Source organism: Cydia splendana, chromosome 22 (genome assembly GCF_910591565.1).
Source record: "Cydia splendana chromosome 22, ilCydSple1.2, whole genome shotgun sequence".
NCBI classification, from domain to species: domain Eukaryota; kingdom Metazoa; phylum Arthropoda; class Insecta; order Lepidoptera; family Tortricidae; genus Cydia; species Cydia splendana.
This window is the reverse complement of record NC_085981.1, coordinates 9750955-9773011: the sequence shown is the minus strand read 5'-3', so window position 1 is coordinate 9773011 and position 22057 is coordinate 9750955.

Here is a 22057-nt window from a genome sequence, read left to right as displayed (position 1 = left end):
ATTTGAAGCGCAGTCGTAATTAAAGTGGTGGTACTTTTGTATTTTTAGGCCTTATTTTTTTGGTGTTCAGTAATTTTTTTTGGTAAGCATGATTTTTTTATTTAGGGTACCAAAGTATTTTTTGGTGGTCATTATATTTGTAGCCATTATTATTTACTCTTTTTGTGGTTGAGTAATTCTAGAAGCCAGAGAGTATTGGATATGCAACTAAGATTACTAGAAATATTGTCTTCTGACATTTCTTCAACAAATAACGTCATTTTTGACACTGACAGAGCGGTATTGTACCGCTGTGACTGCTGATAAGCATTGTTCGAATACGGCCGTAAGCCTATTAATTCAATCAAAACATCCTTCTATATATCCTAATCACTATCAAATGATCAGTAGGTACTAGTTTTCTTTAGAAAAAAACAAGTATAGGGTTACAACCACGAAATCCATTTTTCAAAATTTAAGCGAAGAGTAACGGACAAAAGTGACCGAATATTGGAAAAACCGGACAAGTGCGAGTCGGACTCGCCCACCGAGGGTTCCGTACTTTTTAGTATTTGTTGTTATATAGTGGCAATATAAATACATCATCTGTGAAAATTTGAACTGTCTAGCTATCACGGTTCATGAGATACAGCCTGGTGACAGACGGACGGACGGACGGACGGACGGACAGTGGAGTCTTAGTAATAGGGTCCCATTTTTACCCTTTGGGTACGGAACCCTAAAAACTGATGCCGGGATAGTTATAGTTACTCTATTACCCGACTGCCCAAAAATGGATTGTATACGTCGGATACGTCATTACCAAACTTAAATGGCGCTGGGCGGGACAATGCATGTTGTCGGGCAGAGTGATGGCAGGTGGGCCAAAATGTTAACGGAATGGTGGCCGCTTACAGACGAAAGGAGTGCCTGGCGTCCGTTGGCTCGTTGGGTGGAAGACTGCGGGTCACTTCTGGATGAGATCGGCTCGGGACCGGGATAAGTGGCGTGCTCACTGATGAGGAACAGAAGTTGCGTAAAGTGTCGCGCACCAAAAATATAAAAGTTAATTTCCGTCCATCATCAAAAATAGACGAACACTGTGTAAGACACCAGGCCGTTAAATTGTTTAACAAACTTCCTGTAAAACTTAAAACAATATCAGAAAGTAATATCTTTAAACACAAATTAAAACTGTTTTTATTGAGAGGGTGTTTTTATACTGTAGATGAAGTGTTCGATTTTGTTTAGTCCCAAGTGTTGATTTACTTGTTTTTGTTTAGTTTTAAGTGTATGTGTAAAATGTATTTTCAAACACAATCCTGTATTGTTTATATATGAATAAAATACTATGACTATGACTATGACTCGAAAAGAGGCCTATGCTCAGCTCAGCAGCAGTGGGCGATAAATGGCTGATGATGATGATAGTTTCATTATGTGATATAATCGTCTGTTACGTAAGACATACTTTTTTTAAGTCGGAACTGGGTACATGATACACGTAAGTCGTGACCGCTCCCGCATTCCCGTAGATTATTATCAGGCTGATTGTACTTGGTGGTAACGGTACTGGGAAGAGGTATTTATACCTACAAAAAGTTGTATAAAAGTTGTGTACGTAAAGTTGAAAATTTCAACTGCCTAGCTATCATGGTTCATGAGATTCAGCCTGGTGACAGACAGACAGACAGACGGACAGCGGAGTCTTAGTAATAGGGTCCCGTTTTTGCCCTTTGGGTACAGAACCCTAAAAATACATCTTATTTCTTGAAGTAATAAGAAAACGTCATTATATAAGTAAGTATGCACATTTTGATTTTCATCAAATCTACTTGTAAAATCCCAAAACAAGTTAACCTATCTTCTTCTTCAACCTAGCGTTTTCCCGGCCTAGCGCCAGGGTCCGCTTTCCTGCTCAGTCTAAAACAAGTTAACCTATATTAAAATAAAATTCAGAACGCCGGAACCCATTTACAATAGATTTATTAGGGTTGCCGCGGCCCTCCGTAAATTTACTCCGGTCAGCTGTCAAACATGTCAAACTTTGACAGGCGACTGAGGGTTTTGATTTAAACGCGCGAAATATCCGGGAACAATTGAAATATTGTGATAACGGAGTTAGTTTTCCGGGGTTTGGATGACTTTCATAACAGAATGTTTACGGCAAAGTCAATTCTGTTTACGCTACTATCAACATCATTGGCCTTTGCGTATATTGTATTGTAGTACGGGCGATTTTCCGCAACTCGACGTCCTGCGCCTATTTTGCGTATATTGCAAACGATTTATGGTGTAGGTAAGTAGGTAACACCGGAGAGACAATGCTTCGATATGTTATGATTAAGTCCTTTGTAAGCCAAGTTGGCCAAGATCCCGACGGAAGGTTGCACAGGGCTAGGGTTACCAGATGTCAGGAATTTTGGCCGTTTGTCAGGAATGCGGCCGGAATACGAAATTGTCAGGAATTTTTGTTAACAGACCTTTCTATTATGTACCTAAAAAGGTATATTATTACAAAACTTACGTAAATCCAAAACAAGTCTAATTTAAACAATGTATCAAACATACACAGTACCGTCTTTACCATAAGGGCATACGGGGCCCGTGCCCAGGGCCCCCATCCTCAGGGACAGACAGTAACAGTATATTTGATTACCCTTAATAAATAGAAGATCATAGTAGAAAAATGTTAGTTTAATTCGCTTTCTTTACTTTCCAAAAGGGCCCCAAATTCTTATATGCCCAAGGGCCCCAGCATAGTTTAAGACGGCCCTGAGCATACATAGATATCGCTTACGGCTAGTATCAATATGAAAAGCGCTAGCGCCTTCATACGATTGTCTCTGTGACGTTAATTCCTTGATCGTTCCTAACCTAAACAAGATTCTGCATTGCTACAATCCTGATACAATATTTCTTTCGTTTAAGGATTGCAGTTTTAATAAAAAGCTACCTTCTTGAAATCTGCAAAGTACTTTTGTATCTGTACTGATCCCTGGTTCCTGCCCAGAAAATTTGAATAAGTACCCCTAATCCTAAAATCTACAAAGTCATCATAACCCTAAGACGCCTCGAGTGGCATTTTCAACACTCCAAATACCCTAAGCCTAATCCTGACCACATTACTGTCAACCGACCACATAAACCAGGATATCTTGACCCCTCACTACATACTATTGCTATGAACGTCTCGGTCAAGTTATAAAAGATTGAATGAATTCACTGACTATTTGTAATCCTTATTTGCAACGACATAAGATCCAGCGACGGTCACTTGAGTATCATTATTAGAACAGCATCGTAATGACCAGAGAAGTCTGACCCCTGATTCCACACAGTTACTACTAATGTAAGGATCAAGTTATATTGGACTCCTGATGTTAGAACAGCAAATCTTACGTACCAGATAAGTATGACCCCTGATTGCAAACAGTTACTACTAAGTTGAGGATCAAGTGATATTGGAAATTATAGTGAATAGATGAGCAGTAAATAATGCAACCGCATTAACCGTCCGCGTCATTACAAATTCTAATATGGCGGCCATAGATTATAGAGTACAAAGATGGAAAGCTTTGTGTGCTTTTGACATATTTATGTCCGTATTGAAAGAGGTTTAAGTAAATCATTTAGGTAGGCATTATGTTTTGAAATACATGTAACAAGTATAAAAATTTGTATAGTTGTATGTGTTGGTGTGGTCATGCCGAATCCGGATATTTAGCGTCATTGTTATTGTTAGACCAAGAAAGTCTGCAGCAATTTTGATAGCCCACGCAGTGAAAGTGTTATTTATACGTCATAATTTCATAGAAGTTTGACGTTTAAAATAACAGTGGCATTGCGAGGGCTGTCAAAATCGCTGCAGACTTTTCTTGGTCTAACTCTAGCAACATATATATATCCTGTCCAGAGCCACAGAAGGCTTTATTTCAAGACTTAATTTTAACTTTATTAATTCAAAAACAAACTAAAACTTTTAGGACTTAAGCAGGCCACTGACGAGCCTTCCAAATGGATGCCGTTACAATGGATTCATCCAAATGGACGGCATCCTAATATTAAACATTGTACGTTTTTGACATTCACGGACCGATTTTGGATTGCAGCCACGCTATTTGGACTGTTGGAAGGCTCGTCAGTGGCCACCTTTAGGATTAGGACGCACAGTGTGCGACCATTTAGAATATACATACATACATACATACATACATCACTGGCTCAGTCAAGAGAGCGCCACTCTGCCTTTTTCTGCGCCACTTCGCGCCAGTTGGGTATTCCGAGGGCGGACAGGTCTTTTTGGGCTTCGTCACTCCAGCGGTATCTGGGACGCCCAGACGGACGTTTTCCGCCCGGGTGCCCCACATACGCTCTTCTCACAGCACGTTCCTCCCCCATCCTCTCCAGGTGACCAAGCCAGCGGAGTCGTGTGGCTTTGATCTCGCCAATTATATTGGGCATCGCAACCTCTAGCTCCCTATTTTTCCTTCGCCCCATTTACCGTTACGAGACTGACACAGAGAAAAATACGATCCATTTAGAATGTAAGATTTTAAATTTATGCAATCTGTGAGTAGGTATTAAACGCCTTTTAAACCATAGTTAGGCACGTAACGTTCAGACTAGATCATTCAGAAACCACTAATGCATAATCTATGCCTATTTGTATGCTGGAGCGTCGATGCTAATGGCACCGCAGATGTGCTATTCCCATTGCATAACTGCAAACCAAACTGATGACCGGGATAGTAACATTAGTAACAGTGGCGTAGCGTGAACTAATCTAGCCGTGGGCGAAGTCGCATCTGCGAGGCCCTTTTTTTCACTGTGCCCGAAGGGGCCTCGCGTGAGGCCCCCTTGGGGCACGAGGCCGTGGGCGACAGCCCACTTCGCCCACGCCTAGCTACGCTACTGGATAGTAATGCTATATTTTTATCCGGATCCCTTTGTTTGACATAATTATTGAAAGTCATAATGTAATGATTGTCAGATTATCATTAGTAATAATTCTAAAACCGTTAACTTTTCAGGATTTTCGTATGGTTAATAGATAAGTCACGTTAGGTTTGTTTTATGGCAATCCTGAAAAGTTACGCGTTTCTGAGAAAAACCAAATTATGACTAACGAAAATGCGGACAAACAATACATTAGGACTTGAAACTTTATGGGAAACAATAGAGACCCGATATATCTGATGGCGGCTGTACCTATAGAGCAGCGATCGGCAACCAGCGCAGCGGCCCGCGAACCTCTCACTTTCGACCCGCGAGCCTCTCTGGTTATTTTGTAAGTAATATTGACAAACGACAATGTCTGATAAAGTCATAAATACTAACAAAGTGCGACCAGCGTCCACTTTGTTAACTGCTATGTGGCCCTTGGCTGCTAAAAGGTTGCCGACCGCTGTTATAGAGAATAGTAAAAACACTTTTAGTACCTAGCTTATCTTAGTTTGGTTGAGGGCACAAGACAGAAAGTACAGTCAGTATCAAATAAAGTTATAGCCAAATTGGCCAAATATATCGTAAAATGTCTTTGTTACTCGTACCTTAGGAATAACGGTGTTCCGATATATTTGGCCACTTTGGCTGTCCCTATCTATTTGATACCGATTGTACTTCTACTACGAGCGATAGTTCAGTAGTCAGGTGTATTAAGGCCCGTTTTTATGTCTTGCTATGACGACGCGAGATGAATTCGGCAGTAATTTAGCGCTGCAATAATAGTGCTACAGTAATCAATGTTGCTGCCCAGATTTTTGACATTTGAGGCAGTAATGTCGTGTTGCAATATTACAGCAGAAATGCTGATGGCGTAGCCTGAATCCGAACGGCACCTTTAACCTTTTAACCGCCATAGAATTTTTCAACGAGCGTGCTCGTGTCACCGGCGGTGCGAAGTTACACGAAGTATTTATCAGACCGCGGCGAAACGAGCCCGATTTTGAATATCTAATGGCGGTTAAAAGGTTAAAGAGAACCCCCGTGAAAAACGATTAATAGCATATTTATAGTCCTAGGTTTCTTTGTCACAATCTCTAGAGGTCACAGTTCCATGAGTCCTAACCCTCTATCCCTGCGCTATCAATCAGCCTTAGTTTAAGAGCTAGGAGAACAACATTGGTAGGCCAATTAGCTGCATCTTAGATTAGATATCAGCAACAGCCTGTAAACTACAATACAGTCAATATATTAGTCGAAAACGAAGGATATTGCAAAGCAAACTGTACCGCTATAACGCTGTAGCCCAAGAGCGCACTACGATTTTTTGTCGTGCGATAATTTTGTCGCAGAAATGCAACGTATGTGTTTAAATGTCAGTGCGCGCATATATGACAAAAAACATGTTTTCTAAAATTGTGTCGCAAAAATTTAAATCGTAGTGTGCGCTTGGCCTTAGTAGACGGTTAAAAAATAACCCAACGCCAAAAAACGTTTATCTACACTACCCTTCTTTATCTCTCTTAGACAAACCGAAACCTCAGCCCTTCTGAAGTGCCCTTTTTTGCTAAAAACGCTTAAAAGTACCCTAATCCTAGGAGCAATACAAATGAAAAATTGCATGTTAACCGCGTGGCCCACAAGTCGGCTCGGCCACGAGATAAGAAGCGGCGGAGACGATCAATCAAAAAACTCCAGTACAGTCCAGTACATTTACTATCATCATCATCATCGTCAGGCTATAGTAGTCCACTGCTGATGGACATAGCCCTCCCCTAAAGAGCGCCATAGCGCCCTGTCCTCAGCTTGCCGCATCCAGCATCTGCCTGCAGTCTTTCGCAGATCGTCATCCCACCTGGTCGGAGGGCGTCCTACACTACATTTACTATAGTAGACGCAAACTTAACAAACTTCGTGCTGCACAAGATCATGGCCCCGATGGAAGACCAGCGCTAGCCCAGCCAGGCTGTCATCATGCTGAGTCGGGACCATTTTGTGGCTTATATGTTATGTTACGTGTTGTTTTCTTCTTTTATTTTTTGGCTCGAATAAACGCTCTCTCTCTCTCTCTCTCTCAAACAAAACTGATGACCAGGGTCGTAGAACTTCTCATTCCCGCTCGCGTGGTCGAAGGTAGGGTGAGAGAGACAGAGATACGACCCCGGTCGTCAGTTTGGTTTGCGTCTACTATAGCAGCTATGCTAAGGTGTGTAAAAAGAATACGAAGTGGTGGAACGCCCTTCACTAGCTAAATACATTTCATTAAATCAGTGGTTTAAAGGGGCCCACAGATTACCAGTTCGCTGGACGATATCAGCCTGTGAGTTGTTCGGAGCTGTCAAATTTTGCTTTTAACTGACAGGCCGATATCGTCCGGCGGACTAATAATCTGTGGGCCTCTTTAGGGGTGATTTATATTAAACGAGCGACCCGCGCTTCGCACGGGTTAATAAAATACACCTAAACCTTCCTTAAGAATCACTCTATTGATAGGTGAAAACCGCATGAAAATTCGTTCAATAGTTTTTGAGTTTATCGCAAACAAACACACAAACCGACAGACGCGGCGGGGGACTTTGTTTTATAAAGTGTAGTGATATGAGATGGCTGCTTCGTAAACTTCTAAGCTCCATGGCTCAGTTAACCAACGAGGAAGTTTTATCGTTATTTGAACAATGTAGGGGGCACCTAATTTGCCTAATGGGTCTTAGTTCGCGAAGGTAAGTGTATGCAGGCAAGCGTGAGCCGTGTTCATAACGACTTTGTTATGAATTTTAACCTAAAAATCATATTTAGGAAGCTCTCCGACCTTTACCCCATATTCAAAAAGTTTAGCACTGTTAAATTATGACTAACACAAATTTAATGTCAAAATTAAGGATAGGAACAAACGATTTTCAAGGGCTCATTAGTTTTGATCGACGCTTATACTCCATTAGTTATCCAACGCGATTGGGCCAAGGCACTTGTCTCACCAAGAGCGAGTAAGCGATTAACTATCGGCGATTTTCTCGCCCAAGAAACGATCAAAAGATTAGGATCGTGTGTTAGTAAAAGAGACACATATATTAATAGTTCATCGCTGGCTGTTCACACTGCCGGCGAGAACAATCGCTCTACTAGTTTGTCGCCGCGATAAGATAAAACTAGCTCAGCGGTACTCGCTCGGCGATGCTCGCTTCGTAGTTAGAACTCAAGCTGCGAGACCAATCAGTCTGCATGTTCGGCTACGCTGCACCGCCCGAGCGAGTGACGCGAGTAATAGCCCGTCGCACTTGAACACTCGCCTATAGCCGAGCGACAAAACTATTGGAGCTAACACTCTTCTCGCCGCTCGCCCACTCGTTTCTAGTTTATCGTTCTACTCGCTTATCGCTCATCGTCGGCGGTGGGACAAGTGCCCAAAAGTGTAGAAATTCAAAATGGCGCTTTTACCACAGACATTCAAAGGTGTTTCAGATGATATGGAGAGAGGTACGAGGAAAGGAAAATCGAGTAAAAGGTGGATGGACTGTGTGAGAGATGAAGGTAAGGTCGGAAGTCATCCCTAAAGAGGGTGAAAAGGAGGGTGAAATTGAGAGAGTTAATGAATTGCCTGATAATTGATATAAGCTTAAGCTTATGCTCAAAATACATGATTGCTATTACGACGGATGACGACCGGTCTGGCCTAGTGGGTAGTGATCCTGCCTATGAATTCGATGGTCCCGGGTTCGAATTCTAGTAAGGGCATTTATTTGTATGATGATACAGATATTTGTTCCTGAGTCATGGTTGTTTTCTATGTATTTATATATTATATATATCGTTGGCTGAGTGTTTACCGTGGGGCTTAGTCAATTTGTGTAAAAATGTCCTATAATATTTATTTATTATTTATTACACTTTATCCAGGCGCTATACTTACTCTAGCTGCTGTTACTGATTCCACGTTGACGAAGTCGCGGGCAAAAGCTAGTTACCTATACGTAGATCTCTTTTTTTATCCCCCTTAACAAATTAATTTATAGCATGTATGACGAGCAACATTTACTATCGAAAACAATATTGGGTGCACCTAATTAGCCTAATGGGTTTCGGGGAGGTAAGTGTATGCAGGCAAGCGTGAGCCGCATACGGAATGGCTGATTTGTTATAAAATACAGCACAAATGGGATTGCAGTACCGGTCAAAATCATCGATGGATTTTTTATATTATAGATAAACTTGTTAATAGCATTTCCGTGAAAACCAAAAACAAACTGGTATGGTCTCTAGATGGTAGTCTGGTGGTGCTGGATGCGGGTGGCGCAAGACCGGTCATTGTGGCACTCTTTGGGGGAGGCCTATGTCCAGCAGTGGACGTCCTCTGGCTGATATGATGATGATGATGGTGGTCTCTAGTCTTCTCGATCTCTTCGTATGGCGCTGAGACGTGGACGTTGAAAGCTGCTGACTGCAAACGCATTGACGCCATCGAGATGTGGTGCTGAAGGAAGATGCTCCGTATCCCCTGGATTTCGGACTAACGTCTCCATGCTGCGAGAACTCAAGATGTCGTCGCGGCTGTCATCCGAATGTCTACGCAGATACCTTGAATACTTCGGTTATATGCAAGAAAAAACGGTGGCAGCCTCGAAAAGCTCATTGTGACCTGCAAAGTAGATGGGAAAAGGCCTGGACGAGGACCTACGTTGGTTTGACCAGATCCGCACCGCTCTTGACTCCACAGTTCATATGGCTCACCACACCGCCAGAGACAGAAACAGGTGGAGATAAATCATAAGAGAGAAAGTGATACCTACAAAAGGGAGGTCACGACCCTCAACCCTCAATATTGAGGAATATGATGCAAGGAGGAGGAAGTAAACTTGAAACTAACCAAACAATTACCAAAAAAATTTGGCTGACCTATTCAAGATTCTATAGAATGTGACCTAAAGGGACAGTCAATCTTTTTTTCGATTTCTTGGTTCCTCCAACTCTAGCATTCTTCCAGGTCACCACTTTGTAGAATTTTGAATTCAGTAAACTCAGTACCATCAGTTTTGACTTTAACATATTCGCTCACGGCTACATAAATTACTTTCTAAGATACATATCTCGCTTGCTAACATGCGAGTACGAGCGAGATGCATAGGAAGTAAGCTACGTAGACATATGTCAATGCCAAAACTGGTGGTAGCGGTAGGTTAGCATTATTGTATGTAGTCAACTAGTTAGCAGAGTGGGCTAGACGGTCATCAAATGCGTCATACTCGTGGTATCCACAATTCAGATGATAATCTGGAATCGGTCGCTTTACGAGGCCACTCGGGAGCTAATGGCCGCTAAACTCTTGCGGCTGCATACATTATTGACCAACTATTTTCTAGCGTATGCGCTTAGCTATCGTATGAAATACAAAATAGTGCAATTTTTTATTCGTCGTATTTTGGCATAGATATAGGGAATGGTGTATTAAACAACATACTAAAAGTACTGGAGGGTGGGGGTGAGGGGTGAAGCTAACGGGTAGGGCGATTCCCCTGTTTTTCCTTCGTTTGGTGGCCTATATAAACTATATAAAAATAAATAGAACCTTGAGGATATTTTTATTTGAGAATGTTTTTTTCTGAGACTGACTGAGATTTGAACCCACGGCATTTGACCACCACACATAAGTACGGGATTTAACCTCATTATTATAATTAGTAAACGAAATAACACCCTCAAAACATTTTACTTCGTTTATCTTCTTCTTCTTCCTCGCGTTGTCCCGGTTTGCCACAGCTCACGGGAGCCTGGGGTCCGCTTGAAAACTAATCCCAAGAATTGGCATAGGCACTAGTTTTTACGAAACCGACTGCCATCTGACCTTCCAACCCAGAGGGTAAATTAGGCCTTATTGGGATTAGTCCGGTTTTCACACGACTGGTAAATATCAAATGATATTTCGTACATAAGTTCCGAAAAACCCAATGGTACGAGCCGGGGTTTGAACCCGCGACCTCCAGATTGCAAGTCGCACGCTCTTACCGCCAGGCCACCAGCGCTTCACTTCGTTTATAATATACCGTAAATAAGTCCAAGAATCCTCGCCACGACAAATCGAACTTTCAACAAATCGCCGAACCGCACTTTTCCAATCTTCTCTGAATCGAGTCTATAAACGTCCCATACAAAGTTAAATCGAAATCTGGCGGACATATGAGTTTTGATAAGGGTTCGTGATTGGTAAATTTTGTGGTTTATTAAACTTGTGCGATTTATGTTATGTAATACAAGTTTTCTTCAAATATACCTACACGGAGAAAAAAATCTAGTGTTCTTTACCAGAATATTGTAAATTTAACTTGATTTTATTGTATTATATGTGACAACTAGACTTTTTTTACACATTAATAGAAAATTCTAGTTCTTTAAAACATCATTTCTAGTTCCTATTACCCACATACCTAGTATCGTCGAAAATAAATTTTGTGTAGTATGAGACGTGTGGAACAAATAAAACTTAAGATATAATTGAACTGGTTTTATTGATTATTTATTTAAACAATTATTTTTATGTAATCGGACAGAGGTTTCCCTTATCAAGTTGTCGTAATCAAGAATGCCCCAGAATGAGCTCCGCAGGCTTTATATAACCTCGCCCCACCTGGGCAGCAGGTACAGGTGGAGGGGCAGGCTGGCTTGGCTCGGCTGGCTTGGCTCCGCTTGCTATTGGCTGGTTTTGGCGGGTAGGCTGTGGCAGGCTGGTGGCTATGGTTACAGTAGTATACAAAACCTATCTGTAGCCATCATTATAGGACAGGGTAGAGTTTAGCAGATATTTCATTAGTGTTCACCAGATTTTTTATTAGTTTTAAGTATAATTTTAGCTGACTGAAATAATCAACAATTTTTGTTTACTATATGCAGTATTGGAGAATACCAGATTTATGTTTGTGTTAAATATAATTGTTGTGGCATGAAATAAACAGTATGTTCTGTTTACTATATATATTGTAGAGTTTAACGGGTTTTATATTTGTGTTCAGTAAATCATTATTGCGGACTGAAATTGTAATATACTGTCGAGTGAAACAGAGTTAGGTTAAATATCTTAGGTGAGTCTTCGCTTTAACATGCTTTTGTTGCGACGAAGACTTACCTAAGGTGTTTAACATTATTCTGTTTAACTCGGCAGTAAGTACCTACATTGGCTTAGTCCGCAATAAGTAATGATTAAAAGTAAAAACAAACTTTTTTTTTTTAATTCGATTTAATTTTAGTAGTACATAACATAAATTATCGGCCGCAATTTTAGTGAGCGTATGGCAAATATAACACAGAGATAATTTTGGTAGCAAACACAACACACAAACAGAACACTCCAATATAACCTTATCACTATTAGCAACATATGTATAAATTTTCAATTAAACCGCTATCCGCTTCGTCCGCCTTTGTTCACTACACACAGACACTTTTATTTCCTAAAACCGGTGATCTAAACAGGAATGCAACCTGATTCATTTATTATTGGCGACACTTGAAATGAACTCTGTCCGGACTTCGGTGAAAATGACAGAATGTTCTGGGCGCTGCGGGCGGCGGCGCAGGGGTGCGGGGGGCCGCAGTTAGCTCATATCGTGGACAGAACAGTTTTTCGTTACAGGCAAATAATATTTTGTTTAGTGTGCAATAATATTGTAATGCCAACAATTTTTATTGTTGCTGGAACCACTCTTTATTGTTATCATTAAAAAGAGTATGTTAGACAACAGAGAACGTATCTAGTTATGTGTAAAAATATTCATAGTAATCAAGTAATTTCGAGTAAGTAATAGGTATTAAAAATCCGCTAACAGGTACGAGAAAATCTAGTACCTATATATGAATTACATAAGGTGGACCCTAAACAAAGATTTTGTAATACACACTTTTATTATTGGTGTGTTAAACTAGATGATGGTGAACCGAATTAATAAATATTGTAAACATCGCAATTATTGTAAAGTGTTGTATGCTAAATGCATATTTTACTCTGTTACTATTAGATTGTTACCAAAACGATATCAGAGTTTTAGTGTACTAGAATATTTTAACTAGAATATTCTAATATTGTCCAAAATACGAGTCTATTAAACATGGCTGAAATCTGTTTTCCTACACTAGAATCATAACTACTATACAATCTGGTAATATTGTAAAATATTTTTTTCTCCGTGTACACTCATGGGCAAATTTTGAAGCACGCAAAAAAAAAACAACGGGTTGCACTCCGGGAGTGCCGGCAGAAGTGAAAACTCAATGACATTGTAACAGTTTTTCGATCAGGTCACGTGTCCGTCTTTCGTCTTACGAATCTTACGGTCACGTGACCTGTCGCGAGTTTAACATTTTTTCCCCATCACAAAAAGTGCACAGCGCCACTAAAGAAGTTTTCAATTCAAAAAAGTTTAATTACTAATTTTGAAATTATTTAGGTGCTGTAATTTATCAAACCTAATTCTTTTTGGGTACCTCTAAATTTTTTCATGAGTAGGTATATGCATTGTAACATTAATAAAACTATTTGTTTAAAGAGAGGCGTCAAGATAGGAAATTAGAAAGAAATTATATAGCGCACCGAGCGAAACTATAGCGACGGAAGATATAGCCTACGCGCGGATTTTTACCTTTTTTACTCTGTTTTAGCAGTGGAGAGACACTCCTCACTTCGGTCGAACTCGGCTCCGTTCGGCTCAGCATTGCTCCGAGCAATTATTAGGATTGGCAGTGGCACCACTTGACTTCCTTTTGCGTGCACGACCACAGATAAGATAATCACTTGAATTTTGACAACCCTAAATAGCCGATAGGGATTCGACCCTGAACCGCTGTCAATCTTCGGGTTTGTAGGAAGTGTCCTTTCTGTACGGTAATACTATTATTTATTCTGTGGTTTTAGTATGGACCATCGAAAATCCCTCATATTCAAAATAGCCACTTCGTTTTATTGAAACAGTTGCATTTAATCTTGTATCATTTGCGATACGAAGTAAAACAACAGTCGTCTGGTCCATTAGTAAAGCTCTTTAATCGCGTCATACTTCACTGATTATTAATAGACCTTATATCCCAGCAATAAGGTTTCACTTTGGTCATCATATATCAATGATTGATCATAGACCGTATGTCCGAGTGATAAGGTTCATATTTGGACGGTTAAATGTGTCAAAGATGGTACATTAAGGAGCGTCCGAGGTTGTAATGGTCGAGGATTATTTATCACCTACGCGTGGACTTAGGGGGGAGAGGATTTGTGCATAGGCGGGAGCGGGGGCGATTTATTAGATTTTAGAGGTATGGAGTATGGAGCACTTTTAATAAGCTCGTAACGTAACAGTAACTTAAAATAAAGCTGGTCAGTTTAAACATCCCTTTATATTATATTAGCCTTTATTTGTTTAATAATTAATTCAATGATCAAAAGTTAAAAAATTTACTGACCCAAAAAGAAACAACATAATAATAACAGCATAGGTACCTTCAGATCCACAGCGCAGGCTTCGTCATCATACAGATAGCTCATCCACCTCAGGTTTCGTCAAAATAAAATGTATATTTTCACATATCGATATATCATATTCAATTATTAATAATTTGCTGTCTTAAACTGTTAAGCATCACGTGCACCATTCCCCTAACCCCGGGTTAGTGGGTTGATGCAAGTGGGCCTAAGTAGACCCATTCCCATTATATAAAGGGCCATAATAATTGTGGCGTAAAGCCAGGGGTGTGGACTGTAGTTTCTGTAAGTTCCTATCGTAACACTATACTGAGGTACAAAAGGGTGAGCGCGCTTACCGTTAGTCTTGTGGTCTGCAGCTGGCAGAGGCCTCTGCGGGTGGATTGCTGCTTCCTCGTTATTTACGCACTGAATTATGAGTTTTTACTGGGGTTTTTCTGTTTCTTGCGAATTAGGCGATCTATTTCTTTCGCGATTTTACGGTGACACTGACACTGTTAATGATTATTTTTCAGACCACTTTTTCTGTGTCGCCGGCCAGTAGCCTCGCTACCTCAAGTAAATCAGTATAGCAGTATTAAGGTTGAATACTAAACAATAATTGTATGTTTGTACCATGAAGCCTGTCACTCTTAAAACCCTGGGTTTTAAGAGGGACCCATGCAGGCAACCGTTGACATGGCAACAAGTGAAAAATTAAATCGGCCAAGTGCGAGTCGGATTCGCGCACGATGGGTTCCGTACCATTACGCAAAAACGGCAATTTTTTTATTAATATTAAGCTATGCTCTTGTCGGTGGAGTAATCGCCACTCTTCTGTTTGCTGGGCCAGCCTTTTAACTCCCTCGTACGACACGACAGAAACTCTATCTTTTATTTGGCTGAGATATGTGAGCCTGGGCCTTTCTCTGCGTCTTTTCTCCCCAATCTTGCCCCCTAGGATGTTTGCCCTTTGGGCACGGAACCCTAAAAAAAGTTGATTCACCCACTTCTCGCTACCGCCCGTGGCGAGGTAGCGCCCTAAAATAGCTCTTACCATGTCGAAGAGGCACGTAATGACGCCCGTACTGTGGATATTAAATTATGTGAGGCAAGGAGAAAGTGGATAACTTATGGAAAACCTCATATTTATAATACGTATTATGTACCTACAGTCCTACATATACTTATGTGTCGGGTTTGACTAAACATTAGTAGAAGATATCTTGTATTTATTTATGAATTATGCATAGAATTGCTGTATAGATAATTCGTCGCTGGAAAGCAATAATGCTGTAACCCTCACTACAATAATAAATAAATAAATATTATAGGACATTCTTACACAGATTGCCTAAGTCCCACAGTAAGCTCAAGAAGGCTTGTGTTATGGGTACTCAGACAACGATATATATAATATATAAATACTTAAATACATAGAAAACAACCATGACTCAGGAACAAATCTGTGTCATCACACAAATAAATGCCCTTACTGGGATTCGAACCCAGGACCATCGGCTTCACAGGCAGGGTCACTACCCACTAGGCCAGACTGGTGGTGGACTGGTCGTCATAATATTACGGGTTACAGCATTATTGCTTTCCAGCGATGATTGTACCTTATATTTACTCGTACTATGTTAACAAGTTAAAAAAGTCTCGAAAACACGTCTATTTTCATTTACTTTCTGTTTCAGATGTCTGATGCGCGCAAATACATGTCCGGACAAGTACGAGCGAAATACACGCATGACTGACATGATTTAGATGTCACTTTAGCCTGTGCACACCAGCTGCGTGTGCCTAGACGTGCACGTACACCTGCGATAAAATGTTGGAGCCGCACACGCACACGTCACGCAAGCGGTGTGTCGTGTCTCATAAGGATCTGTATATTACAACGCGCACGTCTTAGGCACACGCACCCGGTGTGCACAGACAGGCCTTTATCCTAACACAGATTTGTATCGCAGTATTCGCAGTCTATTTATATAGGTACGTTCAATCTTATGTCAGAAACATGTGACACGGTCACGTATTCGGAGACCTTCAAATACGTTGTAAGGACCTATTTATCTCGCCCCCGGGCTACTGCCTTTACCATTTGCACAGACATATACAGGATGACTTTCTTTCTGACTCTAAGAGGTCAATAGGTAAGGTCATACTAAAAAACTTGTATAATGGAGCCATTCCTGAAAAACCGTAAAATTAGCTGTTCCAAAGAAAATAGCGACATACGATTCGCCGATAGTTAACTAAATCAGAGAAGCAGCTGCAGTTAAAAGAGTCCGCAGCATGCTCGGTTCTCCATAATACAAACTTAGTTTACGCTCTCATTTTATAACGACTAGTTAGATTCCTCTGAAACTTTGTACTTACAATAGGATAAGGTAAGGTAAACGTATCTACTAGTGCTCGACGCGGCCCCAGTATATGTCATCTTGAAACTTGAGTCATTCTCAATAGAGGTGACAGCAAGGTGTCATCTATTGTGGGCATTAGCATGTCGAGCACTAGTACGTGTGTTTACCTTACCTATATCTAGTTCTGTAATTAGTTTATGTATATAGCTTCAGATCAGATACCATAGTTAAAAAATACAGCGAATTTATGTTTTTCATACGAAACTTGTATGTGCAAAGTTTCGTTACAATCCAACACGTAGTTTTAAAATGAGAACTCCGTTTGTATGGGACGGTAGGTGAAATTCGGCCGAGCTAGAGTTACCCCCCACACACGCATGATATTGGCTCCCAAGTTGGTTCGCGTGATCTATTACTATTTTGTGTCTGTGGTAGACTAGAAGCTTCAAAGCTTTGTATGGAGCATGTTTGTCTATTCAACGAAGTATAATGCCGTCTAGACGTGTAAAAACTGAATATTTGATTAACCAAGGGAGCTTTTGCGCTGGGTGTTGCCATATGGCAAAAGTCGATTTTATCAATTTGTAAGCATGTACTTATCTGACTTAATTCAAGCTCAAAAGAAACTTCCACCAATTTCAATCGTCGTCTTGGTGATGTTTCAGAATATACATTATACACTATCACGAAGTGTGTTTGTTTGTATAAGTGTTTTATATGTGTTTCATGTACTTATTCAATATTATTGTGTACAACCTGTATAATAAAAAAAAAAAATCTCAATGATTTTTTGCGTTCCTATAAGTTTATCCATGACTTTTACATATAACGTTTTCTAAGTACCCACAACACAAGCTTACTGTGGGAGTCAATTTGTGTAATAATGTCCAATAATACACTATTTATTATTTATTTATTTTCATTTTCTAATTATATAAAAATACATATAAATACCAGTCGCTTTGCAGTGAAGGTAAACATTGTGAGGAAGCTGGACTAATCCCAATAAGGCTTTCGAAAAAACTAGTGCCTACGTTAATTCTTCGGATTAATTGCCAAGCGAACCGCAGTATCCCATGAGCTGTGGCAAAAAGCTGGGACAACGCCAGGAAGATGATGATGATAAATATCAGTATACATACCTAAAGGGGCCCACTGATTACCAGTCCGCCGGACGATATCGGCCTGTCAGTTAAACGCAAAAGGTGACAGTTCCGAACAGCTGACAGGCTGATATCATCCGGCGAACTGGTAATCTGTGGGCCCCTTAAGTTGACTGTACAGTCACCTGCAATAATATGTTACACAACGAAGGCCGCAAAAATATCTGACACGATCTTATTTGTTGAGCCATAAGAGCGTGTCAGATATTTTTGCGGCCTTCGAAGAGTAACATATTATTGCAGGTGACTGTACACACAAAGGAAACAATTACTTATGTTACATTTATAATTAAATGCGTTTCGTTATTCACTAAAAACTAAAACAGCATACACTTACTTTTTCATCGCATTTTTTTGTGTAAAGTGCCTCGACGAACAAGTTAATTGCTTTACCTGCAACAAAAATACATTTCGTTTAACGCAGTTTTAAATTTTTACAATTTTCAGCGTGAAACAATTCTCATTTAAAGTTAATTGTAAATTAAAAACTAGTCTGGCCACTTCAATCAACTATGGGTTTCTTTTTTGTAAAAATCTCCTCTCCTCTAGGTATTCGGAGCTTGGAGGTTCAAATGCTGGTTTGTTTCGCTCAGTTTCATATAGCATAAGATTTTATTATATTATACAAAAAAAAATTATCAGCACTCTAATCACAAAGCAATAACATAGAAATCGAAATATCGTTTATTTGCCAGAAATGTGGTACATAAATTAGGTGGTAACATTCATCTTAAATCGAACATCACATCTCGCCGAGAGTGTAGGCATGCAAATTTTACTTACAATCTAGCATTTTAAGATTACCTATATACATATTTACAACAATATGGTACAATTGCCAATATACCAATGCCAAAAATATAAAATAATTCAGCCTATGGGGTTATTCATAAATTACGTCATTTCAAATTAGGGGGGGGGGGGGGGGTCTGGACATCGGATGATGGTAGCATGACGTAGGAGGAAACGGGGTCATTCGAAGCGTGATTTTTGGATGATTTTAGGGGGGGGTAAAAATCGACAAAAATCGATGACGTAATTTATGGACAGCCCCTATGTACGTATATATTAGGCGGCCCACTGCTGGGCACAGGCCTCCTCTCACTCGCGAAAGGGGTTGGGCAATAGTCCCCACGCTAGCCCAATGCGGATTGGGGACTTCGCATACACCTTTGAATTTCTTCCCAGATATATGCAGGTTTCCTCACAATGTTTTTCTTCACCGAAAAGCAAGTGGTAAATATTTCGTACATAAGTTCCGAAGAACTCATTGGTTACGAGCCAGGGTTTGAACCCGCGACCTCCGGATTGAAAGTCGGACGTCATATCCACTCGGCCACTGCTTGCTTCATATATTTTTAATTTTGGCATTTTTTACACAATGGCTCAAGCCTGGCGACCTAGCCAAGATAACCTAAGTCTATCGAACTCCTCACAAGATTTTATTTTATACGCTTAGCTTTAGATTGTGCGTTATCTGTATAGTATTTAATTACACAAACGGTTCTACCGCGATATAATTATTAATTACATTGTTTTTACCTTAAATTCCGACGTTTTCCGTGACCACAGCTGGTGCAACTCAGCTGAAACCGTAAAACGGGGTGAGTTTCGCGGGGAGAGGTGGGTTATGAATGGGGAGAGGTTTGAGAAGGGGGTGAGAAGGGATTTTAAGGCTACTGCTACAAAAATAATGTATTCCAATTTAAAATAGAGCTATAGTAATACGCATAATAAAAAAAAATCGATCCAACAATCTTCCAAAATCACCTTTGTATGAAAACCCCTCTCACCCCAAATACGAGGCACTACGGGGTGAGGTGGGTTTTCCTCTTTATCGTCAAAGTTATGAAATGGAACTACCCAAAATAAAATAAAAACTAAAATACAAACGTCCGGAACACTTATTATATACACCATTCAGTTTTCATATGTAAAAATAAAATGTTATCGAGGTTTGAATTTCAGTTTTGACCCTACTCGCCCCATTTTACGGAACGTCGGAATTTAAGGTAAAAACAATGAAATTATATCGCGGTAGACCCGTTTGTGTAATAAAATTTGTGTACAAAACGCGAGAGTTTAAAGTTTTGTATAGTATTTAAGAGATTTTTTATTTAGGTATGTGTAGGATTCAGAGGTCACAATTGGCGCCCAACTCGAGGAACTACTGAAAACTCACCACTAGGATGGTTGGTACAGTCACCTACAATGATATGTATCACAACGAAGGCCGCAAAAATATGTGACACGCTCATACAAACAAGATCGTGTCAGATATTTTTATTATTTTTTAGGCTTAACTTGGTGGCTAAAGTACCTATTGTACATCTTGTTATAACAAAACGCGTTATTTCCATACAACTTTAATGTTAGTTACGTTTCGGTCCGTGGCTGTGCGATGGCTGTGTGTATCACGTCATGTTTCCATACAACGACACTGGGAGTTACGACGTTTCGATTCTAGAAGGTGATGGTTGTGTTTAAAACATCATATTCCTATACAACTTTACTGCGAGTTAAGACGTTTCGTTCCTGGAAGGCGATGGCACTGTTTAAAACATCATGTTTTCATACAACGATACATGGAGTTAAGACGTTTCGTTTCCGGAAGGTGTTAGCTGTGTTTAAAACGTCATGTTTCCATACAACTTTACTGCGAGTTACGACGTTTCGGTCCTGGGCAGTGGCGTGGTTGTGTTTAAAACGCGCTTCGGGCATAATTGGTGCATTTGGCTCGCGATCGCATTAACCCACCGGGAAGCGCAGGGCCATTATAGTAACAGTACGCTAAATAAACAAAATACGAGATTTGTTAGCAGTACGCAGTTCGTCCATATCGACTCATTTGATGACAAAACACCCGTATTCCGAATGAAAGAAAAGTGACATTTCCATCAAATGATTGTTGCAGATATGAGAGGTTGAGTAAGTATAGCGACGATATGATATTTCAATTCGCATTTCGTCCAACACCTAGTTGGTCAAACATGCATTTCGTCCAACAGCATTTCGTCCCCACCGAAGTTTCAGTTTCAATTTCGGCATAAAAATCATGTTTCGGCCGATGATCTTGTAACCGTGTTATGACAAATAAAATATTGAAAATTATGATTATGAAGGTTCGGTTTCGGCTGAAACTACAGTAAAATCGAAACCTAATAGGTTTCAGTTTCGGCAATTGTGATTTCAGTGCAAAACTAGACAGATTCATAGATTAGGAGCTGTCCATAAATTACGTCATCGATTTTGGACCCCCCCCCCCCTAAAACCATCCAAAAATCATGCTTCGAATGACACCGTTTCCTCCTACGTCATGCTACCATCATCCGATGTCCAGGCCCCCCCCCCCCTAATTTGAAATGACGTAATTTATGAATAGCCTCTTAGCTACTTCCAAAACTAAACTTTTGGTATCAGAAATATAAAAGCAAAACTTATACATATGTATATATTATATGCTTCCAGACTCTTATCATAAGTTGAAACTTGAATTATGTTCAACCTCTTGAACACACATTTCTAGAGACTTTTTTTCCTTTTAAAGAACTCATGTTTTTACAAAAAAAAATTGATGAGTCTTTATTCGGAGGCTCGAGTCCTTTTGAGTTCATAAAAAATATAAGATAAAGATATTTATTTGCAAAAATGTAGTGGTAAACATAGTTGGACAGTGGACAGTAGGTAATTTAAGTGCGTACATTTACTTAAAGAAGCATGCAAACTTTCCTTACTAACTAGGTACTATAACTAAGTATATACTTACATATAAAAAGTTATAGAACAACTTGCACTTAAAAGAGTTAAAAGAGACTCAATAAAGGACTCGATTTGGGACTTAAGAAGTTAAGACTCGGAAGTTTTTTAAGCGCTCAGAATAATAAAAACTGATCAGGTTCTTCAAATTTAGACCCCGAAGTTTTGAGTCTTACCAACACTAGATCGACAACGATAGATCGTCGAGACCTAGCATACTGTTTTCAAACTGTGAACTGTGCGTTAACCCCAGGGCAAGATTAACCAGTTTGGCACAGTTTGCGTTCATTGCGGTAATTCCCATACAGCCGCGACACTTGAAGGAATTATGGACACTCATTTGGTTAATGTTGCTTTGGTTTAAATAAGTGGGAAGGCCGCCGACAAGGCAGGTTATCAGGTCACGGACGTTT